The sequence below is a fragment of the Haemaphysalis longicornis genome, unplaced genomic scaffold, assembly GCF_048455015.1.
Source record: "Haemaphysalis longicornis isolate Haplotype H1 unplaced genomic scaffold, Haemaphysalis longicornis Haplotype H1 scaffold_1, whole genome shotgun sequence".
Lineage (NCBI taxonomy): Eukaryota > Metazoa > Arthropoda > Arachnida > Ixodida > Ixodidae > Haemaphysalis > Haemaphysalis longicornis.
Window position 1 is genome coordinate 36,159,111 of NW_027526203.1, and position 21,218 is coordinate 36,180,328.

Here is a 21,218-nt window from a genome sequence, read left to right on the forward strand (position 1 = left end):
ATATATATATATATATATATATATATATATATATATATATATATATATATATATATATATATATATATATATATATATATATATATATATATATATATATATATAGGGTTTGGAAGTGAGGGGCTCGTTAGAACATACAGAAAGAAATGCCGGCAGTCTACAACGTCAAAGAAGGCATAGGGGAATGGTTAGACGATTTTTTACCGTTACTGACGTTACATTTTTTTTTATTAATTACATGCGAAAGAAAGAAAGAAAAACACGCGCCCAGAAAGGCGTGGGTTCGGTCCCCACTCTGGGCGCGTATTTTTCTTTCTTTCTTTCGCGTGTAATTAATAAAAAAAATTTAACGTCACTAACGGTAAAAAATCGTCTAACCATTCCCCTATGCCTTCTTTGGCGTTGTAGACTGCCGGCATTTCTTTCTGTATATATATATATATATATATATATATATATATATATATATATATATGTCAAGACTTGGGTGCAGACACTTGGAAAACACTGAACAAGGGTTTTATTGTTCCCAACAGTTGCGAAAGAACAACCTTTCTTCTTCAGGGGTTATTTTAGAGTAGACAGAAAAACGCTTATACACACTTTGCCTCTGAGGGCTTCCCTTTCTCCTCACCCTCGTCAATGAGAGCTCTCGGGGAGAGTAGAAGAGGGGGAGAGTTAGAATAAGATGTCGTAACTATACCACAGAAGGTGGGAAAATGCAAGAAAAGAGGAAGGGAAAGAGGAAAGTTGTAAATGGGAAGGAGGCACACTTGCCGCATTGATAGACAGAAGACAGACGTATAAAGTTCAACCAATGTGTGTCTACAGAGAAAAAGGCGTGCTGCGTCTGCGTGCGGAAAGAGAGAGAGAGAGATACATAAAATCCGCAGAGTCGAAGCTCGAAAGCCTGAACGAAAAGTCTGTGGATGGCAGAGAAGCATGCCAACCTCTGCCTACTGGTGATGCATGGTAAAAAAGAACGAAAAAGAGGCATTTGTTAATGGCAGTTTGACACCATCGTTAGACAGAGACAAGAACCACATGGCCGCAGGTGCCCGAAGGAAGCTGATCGAGAAACGAAACATTCGTGGACAGCCTTGAAAAAAAGGATCAGTGAGCCCCCATTGCGCGGAGGGTCGTACGGGTCCGTCTGAGTGAAATGGTCCGGAACGTTTGCGTAGAAAACGATTTACGCGTTGGAAAGAACCACAGGCGGAGAAGCATTTATCACCTCACTGCCGCCGGAGGGGCAGTCGCCACGCCAACTGTCCCGCACCGCCACCCGCCCTCCCGCTTCCCCCCCCCCCCCACCGACCCTCTCGTCTCACAGATGCCGGCACAACGCGGTTCCCCTCAGTGCGAAGGATGTGCTCTACGAACTAAAAAGTGACAAAAAAAAGAAAAAAAGTATGGGATGATTATTCGTGTCGCCCTCCCTCAAAACATCTCAGGGTGGTTACGTCAATTTGGAAAGCAACTCAATCTCCCTTTGGTCTCATTTATTCCTTCGGCAAACGTCCGAAATTTATGTATAAAGAAGGATTCTCTTTGTTCCCGCTCGTATGTGCTGCGGAAGCCGGGCTGAATTAAGACGGCCTGTATTTTTGCAAACGAGTGACCCGGAAGTCGGAGATGCCTGGACAGCGGAAGGTCGGGGAGGCGCTTCACGTGTGACTTGTGATTATTAAATCTTTTGCGGAAAGGTGTTTTTGTTTTGCCGATATATTCCTCCTCACAGACAAGGCAGCCGAGTTTGTAGATTACATTAGGGGTGTCACAGTTGAGGTTGTCTTTGATTTCATATTTAAAGGTTGACCTGGTGGCTTGGGCAATGTTAGTGGTCTCCATGTGGGGACAAAGTTTACAACGCGGTTTGCCGCATGGCCGGAAGCCTAGAGTTCGCTCAGGTACTTCTGTTTTTGCCCTGACCAAAAGGTCCTTCAAGTTTCTGGCCCGTCTGTACACAGCACGCGGATGCCGCTGAAAAATAGCCGACAAGCGCTCACTCTGCCTTATGATAATAAAATGTCGTCTCAGGATGTTGTTTACTTGGGAAGTTTTGGACGAGTACGTAAGGACCAAGTTAGTCTCATGGTGGGTTTCTTTCAGGGTTTCAGTCAGAATGTCTTCTCTTTGTAAATTGCGTGCTCGGGTAATCGCATCGTCAATAATTTCTTCTGGATATTTTTGACCAATCAGGGCGGTTTTTAGTTCCTCAGCATGTTTTTCGAAATCGTCCCGTCCAGAGCGTATCCTGCGGTTCCGGTGTGCTTGTGAGTAGGGTATACTTGTTTTACAATGGCGGGGATGGCTGCTGTAGAAGTGAATATAACGTTGGCGGTCAGTGGGTTTCCTGCACAATGTTGTTGAGACTCTCCCTTGGTCCAATATGAGCGTGACATCCAAAACATTTATGGTTTCAGTTGATATTTGATAGGTCAGTTTGATTGATGGATGCAGAGAGTTGATTTCTGAGATAAATTCCCTGAGGCTTGCCTCATCATTATTCCAAATGAAGAAGATGTCATCGAGGAATCGTTTATAAATGATAGGTTTTCGACAGCATTTTGCAATGAACTCTGTTTCTAATGACGCCATAAAGATATTGGCGTATGTAGGTGCCATTTTAGTACCCATGGCTGTGCCGTTAATTTGGAGGTAGTGGCTATTGTCGAATTCAAAGTGATTGTACTCAAGGACGAAGTGGAGGAGGGTTTTTAGTGTTCCAGGGGTTACGTCCAAGCAGAAATTAGAGTCACCGTAGCATGAGACTGCGGCAAGGATGCCGTCAGAGTGAGGAATGTTAGTGTACAGGGACGTAACATCCATGGTGACGAGAAAACTGCCCGTTGGGACCTCGAGGCCTGAAACCTCGCGTCGAAAGTGACCTGTATCCTTTACGTATGAGGGGAAAGTCTGCGGGATGTCTTTAATTAGGTGGTCACTGAAACTGCATATTTTTTTCCGTTGCCGTTCCATTGCTGGATACAATTGGATGACCAAGATTGTTTTCTTTGTGTATTTTAGGTAGGAGATAGAAACGTCCTGGCTTAGAATTTTGGGGTAGCATCGTTTCATATATCGGATCGGTTATTTTCCCATCACGCAGGAAGGACTTTAGTGCATCCACAATTTCAGCTTCAAATCGCAATGTTGGGTCGTCTGTGAGCTTGCGGTAGAATGTCTTGTCAGCTAGCTGTCGCTGTCCCTCGTTTAAATAGTCAGTCTTCTTCATAATTACCACAGCCCCCCCCCCCATTTGTCTGCAGGTTTTATTACAATGGCAGTGTCCTCACTCAGGCACTTCAGGGCTTCACGCTCGTCACTAGCGAGGTTGCTGCGGCTGGGGAACCGTTTTGCGAACTCTTTGATTATATCTTTTTGCACTGCCGAAATGTATAGATTCAAGTGATTATCCCGTTGCTCATTTGGTGTCCATATTTTGTCTGAAGGGGCACCCTGCTCCTGCCACCCTGCTCCTGCCAACAGAAAAGCCGTGCAACCCTACAACAACGAGGCCTGCCGGCTCAACGAGTCGCTTCGGGAGTACTGCCGCCGCACCCGAAACGTCCACTTCATCGACCATGGGATGGAGTGGCTGCCATCGGTTCGTGTGTTCCCGGCAGACGAAGTCCATCCGAGGTACGAGGGAGTCGCCGTAATGACCAGCCACCTGAATCAACTTCTCCGCAGCAACGCCGCCCGCTTCACACGGAAGTGGGCGGACCACGCCTCAGATTGTGCAGCTACCCCGGCCGTCACCGGACTTTTGGACTTTCCTGTGCTCCCGCAGAGGCCCCCACAGACCCAAAAGGACGAATTGAGCTTCCAAATCGTGGGCGGAGCTCGCCGAAACTCCCCGCGACGCCCCACGCCGGGTGCTGCGGCGGCTGAGGGGCCTGCAGCGCTGCCGGCCGCCCGACTCAGCTACGCCGAGGCGGCTCGCGCGGGGCCATCGGGAACGACAAATTGACAGTGCGGCGGCTCAGGTGAGGTCCGCTCTGGCGTGAGATGGTCCAAATCATTCCTATCATTACGTAAAACTGTGGAAAAAAAGTACGATTTACCTCACATGCCTCCTATCTAAGTTCCTACGTCAAGAGTAATTCGGCACCCAAGGGTCTTCAGCTCCGGTTGTCACCTTCCATGTCTACGTTTACTGATACTGAGAGAAAGGAGTGGGAAAAGATCTTCAATGACGCGTCCGTGAGCCTGACGAAATTGGTTATGAAGCACAGCAGTCGCAAGGCCGATGAACTCAGATCAGCTGAACTCGTAAAACGCCAGGAAGCAATTATCTCTAATCTGGAACAATCTGAATTGGAAAGATACGAAGATAAAAAACAGAAAATTGTGGAAAACAAAAAGGCAAAAAAATGCAAACGGGACAAAATTTCAATTCGCGGGGACGACGGCGCTCTGATGGTGGTGGCGAGGGTGGAGGCCCGGGGAGATCAAGAGACTCTATGCGACTCAAAAAACCGTCCTAAATTCTCTGACGTTTTGAACCTCCCAAATAAACAGCCCTCTCCCGCTGAGCGCAAGCACTCGCACTCTAACGTTGTGAACATCTCAAGTAGGGAGCTCTCTCCAGCGGAAATCAAATTACTGTCAAAGGGCCTAAACTTCTGTCCTTCATCGGGAAACGTTAATGAATTCGAACTTTATAAGGACCTGGACAACTTTCCGAGAAACCTGCGCCTTCTGGAATACTTTCATGGGCGTCCAACTGAAAGCAAAAAACTACTTCCTGCCCCTTCAGACAAAATATGGTCCCATTTCACTGCAACGGAATGGGAACGACATCCCCACGGTTGACCGTCTTCGGGTCCTAGGACTAGAAATATCGTCATCAGGGTCAGCAGCTCAGTGGCTACGATCTGCTCGACAGAAAGCCGGACAGATGCTCCACCTCGTTCGCCGCATCTCGCGGAAGTCTGGCGGGGCCTGCTGGACGATTGCCCGTCTCCTAGTGCGCGCCGTACTACAGCCACGGCTTGTGTATCAGGCACAGTTCCAGCACATGACGCAAGCGGACTGGGCTCGGCTTGAGGCCATCAACAGGGCCGCCATGCGCACCATTACTGGCCTCCCTCGCATAACACCAATTCCACCGCTACAAGCCGAAGCCCAGCTAAACACGCTTGATGAACTCATTCATCAACGTCGTTCCGCACGCCTGCTGAAACGTGGGCTGGTTCCAGAGGCGGCAGCTCTGGCCGCGTACATGGGCCAGCCTCCGAATACGATGTCAGCCTCAAGGGAGAGTCTCAACAACATTGTACAGGAAACCCACTGACCGCCAACGATATCTTCACTTCTACAGCAGCCATCCCCGCAATTGTAAAACAAGTATACCCTACTCACAAGCACACCGGTACCGCAGGATATGCTCTGGACGGGACGATTTCGAAAAACATGCTGAGGAACTAAAGACCGCCCTGATTGGTCAAAAATATCCAGAAGAAATTATTGACGATGCGATTAGCCGAGCACGCAATTTACAAAGAGAAGACATTCTGACTGAAACCCCAAAAGAAACCCACCACGAGACAAACTTGGTCCTTACGTACTCGTCCAAAACTTCCCAAGTAAACAACATCCTGAGACGACATTTTAATATCATAAGGCAGAGTGAGCGCTTTTCGGCTATTTTTCAGCGGCCCCCCCGTGCTGTGTACAGACGGGCCAGAAAGTTGAAGGACCTTTTGGTCAGTGCAAAAACAGAAGTACCTGAGCGAACTCTAGGCTGCCGGCCATGCGGCAAACCGCGCTGTAAACTTTGCCCCCACATGAAGACCACTAACGTTGCCAGGGCCACCAGGTCAACCTTTAAATATGAAATCAAAGACCACCTCAACTGTGACACCCCTAATGTAATCTACAAACTCCGCTGCCTTGTCTGTGAGGAGGAATATATCGGCCAAACCAAAACATCTTTACGCAAAAAATTTAATAATCACAAGTCACACGTGAAGAGCCTCCCCGACCTTCCGCTGTCCAGGCATCTCCGACTCCCGGGTCACTCGTTTGCAAAAATACAGGCCGTCTTAATTCAGCCCGGCTTCCGCAGCACATACGAGCGGGAACAAAGACAATCCTTCTTTATACCAGGGTGTCGAACCAAAAAAAATACCGGTTCGGTTACGGTTCGGGTACGGGTGAAATAATTTCGTTCCGGTTCAGTTCCGGTTCGACAAAATCACGTACCGAACCGGTTCGCGAACCGGTTCGGGAGCTTGAACCGGTTCGCGAACCGGTTCGATGAGTTGAATTGTCACTGAAATTAGAAAAAAAAACATTTCGTAGTTTAAAGCGACAGTAAAATCAAAACACAAACAAAAATTCAAAATGCTGCTGTTCCCCAAGGGCAGTGGCGCAACTGCAAAGCAAACTTTGAACAATCACGAGATATTAGAAAAACAAATGAAGTGGTGACGATTTACCACCTACTTTCTCATCCAGACTTTATGTTGTCCTAGCGACTATTCATAAAACCACCGCCAAGAGATATGACGGTGGGATATATTTTCTGCCCTTTCATTTTTTGTTGAAATCGCAATCGTCGCTATGGAATCGCGCATCACGCTAACCTTGAAGCCTCAAATTTAGGTCTGCGTACGGGCGCGTTCAAATATCAGCGCTTTATACCAATGGCGCACATTTTTTCATATTTGTAACAAAACAGAAAAATCCTACTACAGGCACATAAATACTACCAATGAATTAGATCATTTCGTCACACTGAATAATTTGTTAGCTGCCACCTTATCGAATGTGTTAGCCACACTTTTGTTAAAAGTAAGCTTTAGTTAACGCTCAGTCACTGCAATACTGCTCTGACCACTGCAATTCCTTTTGCGAAAGCTATACTGGATGTGTGCATTACTATCAGTATGTCATCGTACCGCCTGACCCCCGGCCATCGTTCCGTGTGCTACATTGCGGAATCTTGTAACAGATTATGCTGTTGCAAAATGAAAGGGAAATTTGACACGTGGAGCATGAGATGAACTTTTTCGACTAGACGCTCTTTAATTCGTCCACAGCAAGTCCCCTCCGGCCCGCCACGGTGGCTCAGTGGCTAAGGCACTGCTGAGCGCGAAGTCGCGGGTTCGATTCCCGGCCGAGGCGGCCGCTTTTCTGCTGGAGGCGAAAAGCAAAAACGCTGGTGTGTACGAAATTTTGGCGCACGTTAAAGATCCTCAGGTGGTCAAAATTAATCCGGAGCCCTCCACTACGGCGGCCTCCTCGCCTGTGCTGGGTCGGCGCGTTAAACCCCACAATCAAATCAAATCAGTACTCCCCTCCGGAACGAGTAGCACCGGAAGTAATGTAGCGAGTTGGGCAGCCAGCACAAGTGCACCTTCGAAAAAAAAAGCAGATCTAAAAGAGACAAAACTGCAGAACAAACAGAAAAGAGAGAGAAAGAGAGAGAAAAGACTTTATTTCCGGTCAGACTAAGACCTATTGGTGTTCTTCAGCCAGAAGAACCATGCTGAGCTGGTCGTCGAGGGCCGCCGACGCCAACCACACCCGCCAGTTTGGAAGAGGAGGGTTAGGGTATTGAGGGGACTGCTGGGCGACTGGACAGGAGAAGATGATGTGCTCAACATTTGCGTACGTACAGGCGCAGTTGGGACAGGATGGGTCTGAGCGACGACGATAGAGGTAAAGGCGTGCCGGAGTGATTAGAGTGTTCAGCTGAATTGCCCGAAGGGTGTGTACTTGTGCAGTAGATAAGGAAGTGTGGGGTGACGGAAGGGTCTGAAGTGAGTGTCGGAGATGCTTGTAGTGTTGTTTGAGGGTTTTCTTGTAGAGATATGCCTCGTCCGCTAAGGGCGGGGAAGGCCAAGGGATCACCGGCGCCCGGCTAGTAATCTCGCGGGCCAGCTGGTGAGCCAGCTGATTGCCGGTGATCCCTGAATGGCCTGGCACCCACACCACAGCAACCGAGGCAGGGGAGAGGAGCGAAAGAGATTCAGATATGTCGTCATGGAGATCTTCGGGAAGTCGGTTGTCGCGAAGAGCTCGAATCGCCGCCACAGAGTCAGAGCAAATGCGATAGCGGGGAGAACGGGGTTGCAAAGTGAGTTCTCTAGCTGCGTGGACGATCGCCGCCAGTTCGAGTGCTAAGGGTGAAGTAGGATGGGAGAAAGGGCCTGCTGTGGAGGTGATTGGGGGGCCATCGGAGCTAGCCATAATGACACAAGCAGTGGAGCCCCGAGTAGGGTTATATGCGGCATCAACATAGCATGTGACAGTGTCCGGAGAGAAGGGTTCGTGGTGGTGGGCACGAGCTTGTCGTTTTCCCTCGTGAAGGCGTGGGGTCATGTTGGACGGAATGGGGGCACAGCGGAGGTTACCGGGAAGGGGCCGTTGGGGGTTGTGCAGAGGAAACTCAATTGGCCGAATGCCCGCCTGCTGCAACAGCCAATGGCCCTGCTTAGAACCAGACAGACGGCCCAGCTGTCGATCCCTGTGGAGGCGCAAAAGATCGGGAAGAGGAAGGAAGAGACCTGTGGCGTATACTTTCTCTGTAGATGCGTGCATTGGGAGATGCAGGGCAGCTTTGTAAAGTGTGTTAAGGGCAGACTGAACCCTTCGTAATTGTGTCTGGGCTAATGTGCAATATGGGAGAGAGTACAGGATTTTGCTGAGGGCGAAGGCTGTTACCAGTTGACTGGCTCTGCGTTCATCGAGACCACCACGCCGCTTGACAACCCGTCGGACCAAGTGAGTAACTTGTTGGCATGTGGTGATCGTGGACTTCATGACATGGGTGAAGGAATGGTCTTGGAGGGGAAAGCCCAGAACACGGCAGGAGGAAGCACGGGGGACGGGGGTACCATCAAGGGTAAGCGACAAGAGCGGGTTCACAGATCGTTGATATTTAGAGCCGGAAAGCAAGAGCAGCTCAGATTTTTCTGGAGCTGCTTGCAGGCCTGTGCGGGCAAAAAATCGAGAAATGAGGTCAAGGCCTCATTGCAAAGTGAGTTCCACCTCCCCTGGAGACCCATGAGTGCACCACAGTGTAATATCATCGGCGTAGAGAATTGAGTGAAGGTTCGGGATCTCGGACAATGCTCTGGCAAGAGGGGAAAGGCCGAGGTTAAAGAGTGTAGGCGATAATACAGCTCCTTGAGGAGTACCGCGAGTGAGGGTGATCGGTGGTGATAGTGTGTTCCCCAGCCGGAATCGAGCCGTTCGGGAGCGAAGGAAAGAACGAACGTAAGAGTAGAGATGGGAGCCACAATTAGTGTCTTGGAGGGGGGACAGGATAGCGTCGTGAAGGAGGGTATCGAAAGCCTTGCGAACGTCCACCGTCACGAGCCCATGAACTTGGTGCCCTGAGGGCTGAAGGAAAGTTTGCTGAACAGAAAAGATGATCGCTGGGCGAATGGGACAGTGTGAGGTACCGGCCTGCCTTTCTGCACATGTCATCTGCTTTATTAGTGTTTCTGCTTCCAAGACAAGGTCAAAGCCTGCAGTTTCTTGCCAAGGGATTAAGTGCGCACCTTAACAGTTTTCCCTGACATATCTGTTGTTATTTACACTTGTAAAAAACGGAGCTTGTCCACTGTACTGTCCTAAAAAATGGTCGTGGGTAAGGGACATCGAAGCCACTTGTGGTCAGCAGCAAGCGGTTTAGCCACTGAGCAGCTCCTGCGGTCACACTTGTCAAGTATTAACAATTTGCAGGTGTCGGACCTTTTAAAAAAAATAATTAATGCAAAACGTTTGCACACATCGGGTATGGGCTTTCGCTGCTGCGCACTGGAGCACTCCTGCAGCCTGATTGTTCCACTAAAGTTGCAGCTATGGAAGGGCAAAGTCGTTTTATATCCCCTGCAAGCTGCGGAGAATGACATTTCGTTTGGTCAGCTTGCACTACGCTCGCACTTCCAGCAGCAACAGACCATTGCTACATTGGTGCTCATTCATTTCCCTTGTTGTTACATAGAGCGTGATAGTGTTCACTTGTCTGGAGGAGAAAGTGCGCCAGCGGGTACGAAGTTGATGGTACGTGAAAGAAAAAAAGGCCTGAATTGCATTGACTGTGCAATGTCAACAACGGAGGGTCGAACCGTTTCGGCATGAACCGGTAACCGTTATTTCTTTTTCGGTTCAGTTCCGGTTCGGGTTCAGTGTGATCAAAAAATAACGGTTCGGGTTCGGGTTCAGTTCCGGCAAAAATACCGGTTCAGTTCCGGTTTTCGGTTCGGTTCGGTTCCGGTTCGACACCCTGCTTTATACATAAATTTCGGACGTTTGCCGAAGGAATAAATGAGACCAAAGGGAGATTGAGTTGCTTTCCAAATTGACGTAACCACCCTGAGATGTTTTGAGGGAGGGCGAAACGAATAATCATCCCATAGTTTTTTTCTTTTTGTTGTCTCTTTTTAGTTCGTAGATCCCATCCTTCGCACTGAGGGGAACCGCGTTGTGCCGGCATCTGTGAGACGAGGGGGTCGGTGGGGGGGGGGCGGGAAGCGGGAGGGCGGGTGGCGGTGCGGGACAGTTGGCGTGGCGACTGCCCCTCCGGCGGCAGTGAGGTGATAAATGCTTCTCCGCCTGTGGTTCTTTCCAACGCGTAAATCGTTTTCTACGCAAACGTTCCGGACCATTTCACTCAGACGGACCCGTACGACCCTCCGCGCAATGGGGGCTCACTGATCCTTTTTTCAAGGCTGTCCACGAATGTTTCGTTTCCCGATCAGCTTCCTTCGGGCACCTGCGGCCATGTGGGTCTTGTCTCTGTCTAACGACGGTCTCAAACCGCCATTAACAAATGCCTCTTTTTCGCTCTTTTTTACCATTCATCACCAGTAGGCAGAGGTTGGCATGCTTCTCTGCCATCCACAGACTTTTCGTTCAGGCTTTCGAGCTTCGACTCTCCGGATTTTATGTATCTCTCTCTCTCTTTCCGCACGCAGACGCAGCACGCCGTTTTCTCTGTAGACACACATTGGTTGAACTTTATGCGTCTGTTTCCTGTCTATCAATGCGGCAACTGTGTCTCCTTCCCATTTACAACTTTCCACTTTCCCTTCCTCTTTTCTTGCTTTTTCCCACCTTCTGTAGTATAGTTACGACATTTTATTCTTACTCTCCCCCTCTTTTACTCTCCCCGAGAGCTCTCATTGACGAAGGTGAGGAGAAAGGGAAGCACTCGGAGGCAAAGTGTGTATAAGCGTTTTTCTGTCTATTTTAAAATAACCCCTGAAGAAGAAAGGGTCTCCTTTCGTAACTGTTGGGAACAATAAAACCCTTGTTCAGTGTTTTCCAAGTGTCTGCACCCAAGTACCTATTGCTACGGTAGTCCGGAACTTTTTACCTGCTATATATATATATATATATATGTCAGCCCAACAGGGCGAAATCAACGGCAATTTTCGGAGCGCTCTATCTCCGCAACGGTGCCACCAGGCGCGGCCATTTGGTACCATTGGATCGGCCGGGCGATTCTCTTTTCGGACATGGTCGTGTCTTTTATTTCCGTGCACTCATACGCACTATCAACAGAAAAAGAACGACGCACAAACGAAGCCACAAATAGATGCTGAAGCGCGGTTGGCCTTCCGGTCAGCACGCGCTGTAGCGGCCCATCAGATTGAGCGTCGCTGCGGCAATGCGAGATGGCGGCCGCCTGAACTGCGTAGTGCACGTTTCTCAGTTTGTTTGCCCTGCTTCGCTGGGCTAAGTTTCTGTTCAGCAATTTTATCTGCTTTGGTATTCAACATGGACGTTATCGCGAAGGGAATGCCTGAGATCACGATCCAGACTGCGGGAAGTTGCGTGGCTCGAAAGGTTGAGGTCATCGAACGCTTCGTGCTGCGCGTAACTTTAGCCTACTGGCAGCGGTTCGCAAAGTGAACATTTCGTCTGATTTGCGATGTTTAAACGCTTAGTTATTGGTATATTTGGAAGTAGGCTTACTAGCCTTGGGAAAAAAACGGCCGATGCATCAAAAGCTGCGACGCGCACAGCGGAGCCGCTGCGCGTTGAAGTATCGCCTGACTCCGCAACCGGGTACGATTGGACATCAGTAGCTGTAATTAATGCCTGTGACGTTAGATTTAATTTTAAGAGCGACCTGATGGGTCATGTCAGGGATAAACAAAGCATGGCATGTTGCTGTGTACGAGCGCCGCAAGGCGGGCTAGCCATGTCGCTTTTTGCGCAACGTTTCCCGTGCCCTTCAAAAAATCATGCAAGCAGGTCTGAGCTGAGGATAATTACATGGTGACGGCTTTAAAAATGTACCGTGCTAACACTGAATTTAATAAATTGATTTTTTATGTAAATTAGTTCCAATACATACATCCATAGTTTAGTGCATATTGGCTGTGTTGCGAGGGACATTGAATGCCCTTAATTTCAAGAATACTAAAAGATGTATTGAAAACATGTATTGAAACATAAAAAAAACATGTATGAAAGTTTGAGATGCATAATAATATGGCAAGCTTCAAAGAAGCTCATTTGTATCCTTGCGGTATCTAAGCCTTTGGTAATGAACACCTGCACGTAAGCTGCTGCTCCAAACAAGGTTATAAACGATAAAAGAAGTCAAAACTCAGTTTACCGTGTTCGAAAGGACTCGAAAGGCTTCAGCCCTAGCGACTTTTTAATGAAACCCATTTTACTAAATCGGAAGCCGTTCTCTCAAAACAGTTTTTTCTGGCCACCTACGTCTCTTGTTTCAGTGATTTGTTTGCGACCGCTAGGTGTAATTTTGATTCCTTTATTCGCGTTGGCTTCCTTGATGAACAGTTCAGGTCGTCACACTCTTAGATTTTCAGGTTTAGTTTTTTTTAATTTCGTATGTGAATAGTCGTTCATTGTCTATATGGACCTATTTCATTCATCTCTAAAAAACTTAAAACTAAAAAAATGTGTTCTAATAAAAAAGTCTTAGACTGTCACGACCTCGTTCATTCTTTTGGGAATGCAAAACACTTTGAACAAATTTTCTATCAGGTTTTATAGGCCACTCAAGCTCGCTACAAGGGGAAAAGAAAGGAAATTTGATAGATAAAGTTTGCAAAATAGTAATATGAAATTTTATGGTGTTATCACACAAGCATTTCCAGTTGCTGTGGTGATTTTTATCAAAATGCACGAAAACTAAAAAAGTTGATTTCAAAAGACACGTCCCCCCTAATTATTCGATATTTGAATTGATATTCGAAGCTAGATATTCGTATTCGATTTGTGTTCGAAAAATTTGATATTCGCACACTCCTAATATATATACGTTACGTACTCGAGGCGTGAGATGATAAATGCTTGAACGAGCCCTATTCTATTTTGTTATTTCATGCCATACTTTTGAGCAGATATTCTGCGGATCATATTCCTTATCTGAGAATGGTCCACCGCGATGAGAATGATCTGTCCATTATTTGTCGTAGGCGGGTGTTTTGCAGTTTACTTGACAAGTCTCGCCGAGAACTATAATGTCATCGGTAGGTTATATGAGTATACCGTCCAGCATGATGTAGAACGAGGTAGCTGGGCCATGACGTATTTGTTCCACCAGCAGTTCGCATTTGTGTGGAGCAAATGCGATTGTGCACTCCTTGGCGTACGTGCGTAGAATATCTACAGCCTGTTGCAATCTTTCTTGCATTTCCACTGCCCACACTTTGGCTATCGAAATTGTGCTGTTTGCATAAATACCATGTTTTAGGTCTGGAATGCTTCTAAATTTTGGGGGCGAATTATCATTACGATGTTGACCAGTATCGGGGACAGTACCGCTCCTTGCGGCGTGCCTCTGCTTCCATAAATGTGGGGGCCGGACTCCGCCTCGTCAACAAGGAGAGCCTCTGCAGCTGTTAAAAATCCTTAACGCGGCCGCATGTACGTGCTCTGCACTCTAAGCCCACGACGACACAAAAAATGAAGGAAACTCACACTAACACATAAAACTTGAGGGTAGTGAAGCTGCACGCAACCTTCACGAACAACCCTACTGTTTAAGTCCAAGATTTCAGCCGATTGGCTTCTTCTTCAATGCCACAACGACACTTACTCCATCGTTGATGCTATAAAAGTGAGCTTCCTTCATTTCTTTGGAAGTGACAATCTATGGACATCACCTTGGGAGGGCTCATGCTATGGCCGGTCTTTCTCGTTCCGAGCAAGTGTTGCTAAAATTACTGTGAACGGTGGAGCTCTTTTTTTTTTTTGCCAATCTTGAGGAAGTTGCCAAAGTGAGTATGCTTGGCTTAACGAACGCGCGCAGTGGAAGGCTGGGTGGTTTCCAAGAGGCACGCACGCACCATCGGGGGCAATTTCTTGGTTTTGTTATCTGCTGGGTGGTCGCTGCGAGACCCGCGATCACGTGCGCGCACTCGGCAATTTCTTGGTAGTTTTAACTGCGGAGACGAAAAATTACGATTTGCTAAATATATTCGCTGTTAAAAACTGAAATTCCCAGCAAACACATCATGTCAAGCAGTCCAAGTACCCTTCGGCAGAACTATATGCATGATTTAAGTAACAAAGTATTCAAGAAATGATACAGGGCAGTCTGCGGTTTCCTTTTTCTGCCAACTCCACACTCGTTACCCCGTCGGTCTCCAAGTCTATTTGAATCGACGAACGAATTGACAACTGTGATCAGACCCTTAAAAATCGCTGCCCTAAAGCTTGACGTTGGTCTAGTTCGGTACCCATTGCTTCGAAAACAGCGGGGAAAACTAGTTGGACGCACGAGTAGGACCACCACAAGCGCTGCCCTTCATTTATTGGTGTACTACATAGTTTGTGCGCCTATGCCTTGAGGAAATGTTAGCGCCTCAGGTGGTGCTTTGTGGATGCTAACATTGATTGTGACAGCGAGAAAGAAAAGGCATTTCGCCTGTTTCAACTGTTTGTTCCTCCTAAACCTTTCGTGCTGAATACTAAACGTTTTGTAAAAATGCATTTACAATGCACATGTTATAGCAGTGCTTGCTGTGAAGCATAGAATGGGGTATCGTTTTGATGCTTTCGCTCCCGTATCTCTGTTTACTTTTGTTGTCCTTAGTTGTGCGCCATTTTGTGGCCAATCATCCGTGAGTTGTTGAACTGCCACTTCTTCTGGTGCCGTTACAACGGCCAGGGGGCGAAAGCCTTTGTTGAATTGAGCGGTCAAGTCGTGCCCGTCCAGAGGTCGGCGCTCGCATTCAGGCCCAGACCCGTGCCGCGGACCATTTGAGGCCAGCCGAAGGCATGTTCGGGAGCACATCTTCGATCACGGGGCTCCTGCCTCACGGCGAGGACCCAACACAAGAACTCATCGCTTTCTTCGGGCGCCGGAGGAACAAGCAGGTGATGCTTATCGTGGCCGCCGCTGTCTGCCTGTTCATGCTCGCATTGGTGGTGGTCCTCGTGGCTGCCTTCAAAGGCTGGAGCAAGCACGAGCGAAACGGCGTTATGGATCGCCTGAGGGACCCCGACCTCCAGTTCAACGTGGATACCCCACCTGGAGACCGCCATCCAGGTGGTCCTGATGCAGTACCCCTGCTGGATTTTCAAAACCCCGACTACAACAAGACGCGCCCATTGCTCGACGACGACGGGCAATTGCTCGACGACGCCGACGGGCTCGACGGCGCTGTCAATTAAACCATTATTAGCAAATAAGTATTTATGTGTCGTACATTTACATCATTGCAAACCCAGCTAAACCCACGCTCCCAAAACATGCGCGAATAACAGAAGTCCGCGACTGCGTTCAGAATAAAGTACGGCAGTATAACGGTGACGTTTTACGGCCGAACCACAGTTCTGGGCCCCTTGGCGCCTTTGGTAATACTTGAACACCCATTCAGCTTACACCGGGGAACTTTCAGCACGTGGCAAAGGCCCACTTTATAGTAGGGGCTTTCCTCTTCAACCGAGGAATGGCCGGCAGGAATTACCTGGCTAGAGATGAACAGCTCATGCTGATTCGTACTTGCTTGTGCTTCTTACGTCACTGTTGGCCACGCTCAGTCCCTGATATGGCCATTAGGTGAAAGTGGTTCTCCATCGTAAACATAAGTGACCCGCCTGCCAAGTTCGCATGACCATGCCTGAAGCAACCTTCATTATTTAAGTTGACAACAAGCTTCCGCAAAGGTTGCCCGGCAGTATAGATAGACGACGAAGGTGCGGATATGAGATGGCTTATTTTTAGCCTACCATCATGGTTTGAGGCCTAACTCATTATACAAGTGCCCAAACTCAACGTAGAGTGAGTGTAATGTTGCTGGCATGTTCTAAAAATAAATTTGACGGTTGGGGCAGGCATAGGACCTCAGACCTAACATCAGTCTCTGATGTATATTGCCGTCAACTTGTGCCCACTTCAAAAATGCCTGACCATTACCACCCTCCCTAATGCGAAATCTGTCCGCAGCGTGAACTGCAGTCTTCTCAGTCGAGGCCCAATGCTGTTGTCTCTCAGGAAGTAATTGCTGGATTATTATTGTTGTTGCTGTTCCTCGTCTCAATCCGCATACCCACGTGGATAATTGGCCAGGATGAGCGAGCGCACGTTAGCGTGCGCTATACGCCGTTATCTCTCAGCGCGTCGGCGCCGCCCAGAATGTTGTTGTATATCATGTTTGAAATTTCAACGAAAATGTCCCGTGCTTCGGATGAACAACGTAATAAGGATGACGATGAAGGACCCGAAGGACAGATGAAAGTACAGCACGCAGCACGTGCTGTGCTTTTGTGCTTCCTGTGAAATTGAAAGAAGAAGAAGGTTGCCTCCATGGATGCCTGGTTTTGCGTTTCCTTTTCTCGGGCGCCACTGGAAGCTGAGGGCGGTTTTCACACACGCGACTGGTGCGGGCTCGGAAACTGCCTTCCACCTAACTGATTCGCGATACTCTCTTGCGTCGTTTTCGTTCAGTCTTTGGCCTTCCAATCATTCGCTCGGTTACAACGCCGTCACCGTCGCCGCTGCCAAAAAACAGTGGCGTCCACCAAAGGGGTGTGCACTGAAACTATTCATTACACTCAACGTACTCCAAGCAGCGGGTCCCAGTAGACGCCTTAATACTCAAAGCGGGACGTTAGGCGTGAGCTCCTTTACTCTGGCACATTCTCCAGAGTCACTGATCTTCAACAACAGAAGTGAGGAATACTCGCACACCCGTCGGGCAAAATGGAAGGCTACTGCTGCATCGGGCGTTTACTCGACGGTGCTGCTTACTGAACCAAGTGCTCAGTTCTGCCAATCAATTAGTTACACCTGAGAACTTGCAGTATTTTCTACAAAAATCTGTGAGCGCATTTTGTATAATGTATGTGTACCCTGACGCATTGAAGCTGTTACCAAAAGAGACAGAATTGCCCATGCCTACAATGTCGTATTGGTGAATGCTTTAAAACCAAAGGTATGCTCGCTTCCGAAAGATTATGTGGTTAGCGCTTCGAAGCCTTTGAATCAACGACTTTTTAAAACTCTACACGCTAGCGCGAACCTCAGGTTCGCTATATTTTTGCCGAATTTCTATGAAGAACAGAAGGAGAAGCAATTGAAGGGGAAGCCTAGAAAGTTCAAAGAATATGAAGAGGAAAGCTTACTTCGACCTTGTGTCGATCTTCTCTTCACCTTGGGGCTCAACTTTGCGGCCGCTGTCGTCACCACTTGAACACACCCAATCCAGCACCTTCCACAGCTCGTTCCGCTCTCTATCCTGCTTGCCACCCGTCCGTACCTTCACCTGAGTGTCTACCGGAAGCTGACTTACGGCTGATCCCCCTATGGAGGCGCGTATAGATGGAAAAATACAAGAAGAACGCCCGACTTAGAATGAGGATACCTAACATCACGAGGCTAGCGGAATACCATGCCAGCAAACAAAAGCGAGACCAATACCATAATATCTCTGAACAAACGAACTGAAGCTTTGGTCTCCGCATTACCTGGAATCCCCTGAAGTACCTCATTGTTCCCAACTTAGGTAGGGCAGACACAGATCGGAATATGGCCTGCATTTTAAACAAGTACACCGACCCGCAGGAAGACTTCTTTGCAGAGCTAACGTCACCTTATCTGAAAATGGCCCGTGGTACCCTGCACCATCCTTATACCGGCAAACCGAAAGCCATGTTGGACGCCGTTATATAAATGCACGAGCTGAGGGCCCTCCTCAATAAGAGTCTGAAAGGAAGTGCTCCCGGCCGCGATCAAATCCCGTATATTATGCTATGAAATTTGGATGACCGGACCCTGAAAGTTATGCCGGGAAAATTCAACTGATTTATTTCCAAACAAGCAAAATTCCAGCCTGAATGTCTCCCTGACTGCTTTAAAAATACTATTTTGTCTGTTTTCCCGTGATCCGGTAGGACTTCTGTGTTCAAACATTGGTTAAATATAAGGTACAAACATCTACCATAACTGATCTAAATTTATATTTAGATAAAAGAGGAGGAGGAGAAAAAAACGGTTAATGCTCCCATTGAACGGGAAGAAAGGAGCGCGGGATGGTTGTCGGTCATCCATGGTGCGTGGCGTCTCTAGTCCGGGATGCCATTGCCAGCTGCAGCTGGAATGACCCTGCTCACCAGGCTACGCTGGTTTTCCAAGACATCGCTTGTCAGTAGGACCTCACACTGCTCCTATGTCGTTGCGATGACTTCGGGTAGTTCGGTGACGCCTTTACATTCCCACACCCCGTGGTACAGGGTCTTCGGCGTCCTAGAGCAGAAGTCGCAGTCGTAGCTGAAGCGCGTGGGGAGTATATTGGACAGCTGTGTGGCATGCGGAAATTTATTTGTCTGCAATCTCCGGAATTGAGTGGCTTCTTCTTTGGTTAGCTTCGGGTGGGGCGGTGGGCATCGTCTTCTTGATAGCCTGCAGTGCTTTAATATGTCTCTGCTGTGCTTGGGAATGGACGGGTGGTTGTGGGCAAAGTGGTGAGTGCCTATGAGGGTTGAAGCCCAGTGTGAGTAGCCTCGGGCTGCGGTATCTGCCGCTTCATCACCCTCTAAGGACTCGTGACCTAGTGTCCAAATAATATAAATGTCAGTGGAGTTTTCCATGCTAATGAAGCCTTATGTAGTAGAGCAAGTGCCATCGCTGAGATACGGCCCTTTTGAAAATTACGGCAGGCCGCTTGCGACTCAGTGATGACGGTCACCCGGCCTTGGGTATCTGGTACTGTGGTGGTGGCAAGAACGACATCTGCCTCCTCCGCAGAGTCGGTGTCATCTGTATTGACCATTGCTGAGCACAAGACAGTTCCTGTACTGCTTGTCACACTAACCGCGTACCCCCACTTGGTTCGTGCCGGGTACCTCGCTGCGTCGACGTATCTTGTTGAGCGGTCCTTCCTGTAGGCTTTTCGCAAGGCCTTGACCCTGGCTTACCTTCGTCCCTTGTGGTAAACTGGCTGGATGTTGCGTGGGACGTTTTCAACCATGATGTATTCTTTCAAGGCATGGGGGATGTGTCGTTTTTGGTTTTGAGGTCCTACGCTTGGCTCGTAACCGAGGCGGTACACGGTAGCTCGGCCGGTTGGGCTAAGCTTGAGTCGTTGCATTTGGCTGGCTTTATGCACCTCCGTGAGTTCTTGCAATGTGTTGTGCATTCCTAACTGAAAACTTTTCTCTATGGAGGTCTTTGCTGGCAGCCCCAGTCCTAATTTGTAGATTTGACGAATTAAAATGTCGAGCTTCTTTATTTCAGCAATTTTCAGCCCCAAGCAAGGGGTACCGTACGTGATTCTGCTAATTACCAGGGCCTGTACCATTCTGATTGTGTCCTGTTCTTCCAACCCGTGTTTTTTGCTTGTTACTCGCCTTATTAGATGATTTAACTCGGTGGCAGTGTTTTGTAGTTCTGGAGGGTGGCAGCCCCTGCCCCGTCTTTTTGAAACGTCAGACCCAATACTCGGAGTGTATCGATCTTTGGGATGGTAGCGCCATGAAGCGTCACTTCTGGATCGGGTGTCTGGGCTGGGGGTCTACCTCTTGTTTGCTGCTTGAGTATGAGAATTTAAGATTTTTTCGGTGCAGTAGAGAGCTCACACCTTTTCAAATATGTCTCCGTACAGTTAGCGGCTTTCTGCAGGGCGTCCTGTTGTATGCCTGCGGCACCTTTTGGTAGTCCAAAAAGTCACGTCGCCAGTGTAGATGGCATGCCTGAGACCTGGGATGGCATTTAGCTGGTCAGGTAGTTGCATCATTGATAAAGTAAATAGTAATGGCGAGATGATGGAGCCCTGCACAGTGCCCTTTGCGGTGACGTCGAATTTGTCACTCCGTAATTTGCCAAGTCCCGCCATTGCCGTGCGATGCGAGAGGAAGTCCCTAACGTAATTATAGGCTTTCTCTCCGCAATGGGTAGTCCTCAGGGTTTCAAATATGGCCGCGTGCGACACGTTGTCAAGAGCCTTTATGACGTCCAAGGCGAGGATGGCGCTTGTTTGTGAGGTGCTTAGGTTATCGATGACCTCTACTTTAATTTGTAAGAGGATGTCCTGAGTGGACACGTTAGGGCGGAACCCATACATGGTGGTCGGGAATCCTTGTCGTCCCTCTGATGGTTCCTTCATGTGAGCTGTCAGCCTGTCTAGCACCATGTGTTCCATTAGTTTGCTCGCGCACGAAGTCAGAGATATCGGCCTAAGGTTGGATATGCCCAAGGGTTTGTTGGGTTTTGGAAGCTTGGTGACATCTGCGTATTTCCACATGGCCGGAGGTCTGCAGCTGTCGCAAATCAGGTTTATTTTACCCAAGAGATCAACCTTTACTTTTCGCTGGTATTCCGTAGCATTTTGTTCGGTATTCTGCCTTTTCCCTGGGAGGTGTTTCTCGTGAGCTTGGCCAGTGCAGCATCAAGTCCCGCCATTGTGAATGGCTGATCAAGTTTTGGGTTGAGGTTTCCACCGTAGTCCGGGTGCGTAACGGCTGTTGACGTTTTCTCCCCAAAAATTTCTTTGCCGCTTCGAGGATGTATTTCGCTGTGCCCGGGAAATTGTGAATAAGTCATTCCACGTTTTTTCTGGTCATAGACTTTGACTCCGATTTGTGTGGAATGAGCGACCTCAAAATGTTCCATGTTCCCCGAGTGCTGAGGGTTCCTTTAATTTATCACACAGTTGATTCCAATTTAGTTTTTCCAGTTGATTGGCGTACTCTGTTGCTTCTTTTATTAATATTGCGATGCGACGTTACAATTTCTTGTTGCATTTTTTTCGTCCACCTTCGGGTAAGGC

At 48.3% G+C, this 21,218-nt stretch overlaps 1 pseudogene; it reads right to left on the bottom strand.

Moving 5' to 3' along the window:
• Positions 1 to 7,470: 7,470 nt before the first annotated feature.
• Positions 7,471 to 20,513, bottom strand: LOC144164135 (uncharacterized; annotated as a pseudogene).
• Positions 20,514 to 21,218: the final 705 nt, after the last annotated feature.